Source organism: Gavialis gangeticus, unplaced genomic scaffold (assembly GCF_001723915.1).
Source record: "Gavialis gangeticus isolate Ggan-Ray unplaced genomic scaffold, GavGan_comp1, whole genome shotgun sequence".
Lineage (NCBI taxonomy): Eukaryota > Metazoa > Chordata > Crocodylia > Gavialidae > Gavialis > Gavialis gangeticus.
In genome coordinates, this window is record NW_017729013.1 from 1,708,317 (window position 1) to 1,709,660 (window position 1,344).

Here is a 1,344-nt window from a genome sequence, read left to right on the forward strand (position 1 = left end):
GGGACTGCGGCACGGCTCCCGGGGGTCCCCGCTGCCCAAACGTGCGGGGGCACCGCTGCGGCAAAGCCCCTGCACCCCCTGCCCACCCCACCCATCCCCAGCAGCACGCACTGGCACTGGTGCTGGTGTGGGGCGGCCCCCGCATCCTCCTCCTCCTCCTCCTCCTCCCCGGGGATGCGGGCTCAGGTCATGCTGGCGGCCGGGACTCGGCTCTGCTGCAGCCGCGGGGGCCGGCGCCTCTGCATCCCCATCCCCATCCCTATCCCCGCGGCCGGCGGCGGAGCCCGGCCCTCCCGGGTGCCCGAGTCCCCGCCGCATGCCTGGGGCCGGGCTGCAAGGAAAACCCGGGCTGGAGAGGGGACGCGCAGGCGGCTGGAGATGCACCGGGTGCGGGGGGGGGGGAGGAGGAGGAGGAGGAAAGGGAAAGGAAGCGTGGGGGGGAGGTTGTGCCTGGTGCTTGGAGACGCGCAGTTGCTTTTTGCAATCGTTACGGACGGGCCCGGTCCTACCAAACGCAACAAAGACACGGGCCTGGGTGCACTAGTTGCGGGCAGCTCCTTGTCGCGCTGTTCGCTGCGGCTCCGAGTCACCCCCCGCCGCGGCAGGGCTCTCCGGTCCTGCCTCCTCGCCCAGGCTCTCCAACCCCGGCTCAGCAGCCCTCTAGTGCCAGCTCCCGGTGCTGCCCCTGCTCACCTGGCTGGAGAGTCACAGCCACGCAGGTGAGAAAGTTTCCAGGCTGAGGATGCAACTGCTCTCACGTGCATCAACATTGTGCCAGCTCCAACAAGGCCCCGAGGAGGGAGGCCCGAGGCCGCTCTTAAAGAAAGGCATTGCCCCTGCCCGGAGCTTGTGAAGTCTGCAGCCACCTAGCCCTGGCCTTCGCCCTAGGGACAACGCTAGCAGCAGACTTCAGATACCTGATGGAAAGCACGTGGACAGGAGCGAGGGTGGTTGGGGTTTTAAGTCAAATAATCCAAATTTCAGCGTGCCCCTGGAGCAGACTTGCAGCAGGGCTCCATCCATGAGCCTCCGTGGCTTGAGGGGCCGCTGATTGGGCGGGTAAACTTCTCGTGCATGCTCTGGTTGCCTGTGATACAGTATTTTCATTCCAAAAGACTGAACTACTCAGCAGAGATCGCTGCCGCTGGAAAAGCCCTGAGAAGCCCACGTCTTTACAGCTGCATCAGTTTACCATTGTTAGGCCTCATTCTCTAGCAGATGCTACGTAAACAGAGTAGACATTCAATCCAAGTTGGGACAATATCATTCCCGGGTGCAGTTTCTTATTTTCTTTCTTTTTTTTTTTGTTTTTTTTTTAACTGCCCAAATATTTTCCCTCTCTAA

General features: G+C 62.0%; 1 protein-coding gene across 2 annotated transcripts in view; it reads right to left on the reverse strand.

The window, feature by feature from the left end:
- WBSCR17 (Williams-Beuren syndrome chromosome region 17) overlaps positions 1 to 577 on the reverse strand; it is a 375,733-nt gene extending 375,156 nt beyond the window's left edge. Inside the window, exon 1 of one of the 2 annotated variants that reach the window (XM_019511375.1) lies at positions 118 to 577. The gene's annotated coding sequence lies outside the window, so the exon portion shown is untranslated. Of the gene's footprint in view, positions 1 to 111 lie in introns of both variants that reach the window. The other variant, XM_019511374.1, reaches the window with a different exon arrangement.
- Between the last annotated feature and the right edge of the window lie 767 nt (positions 578 to 1,344).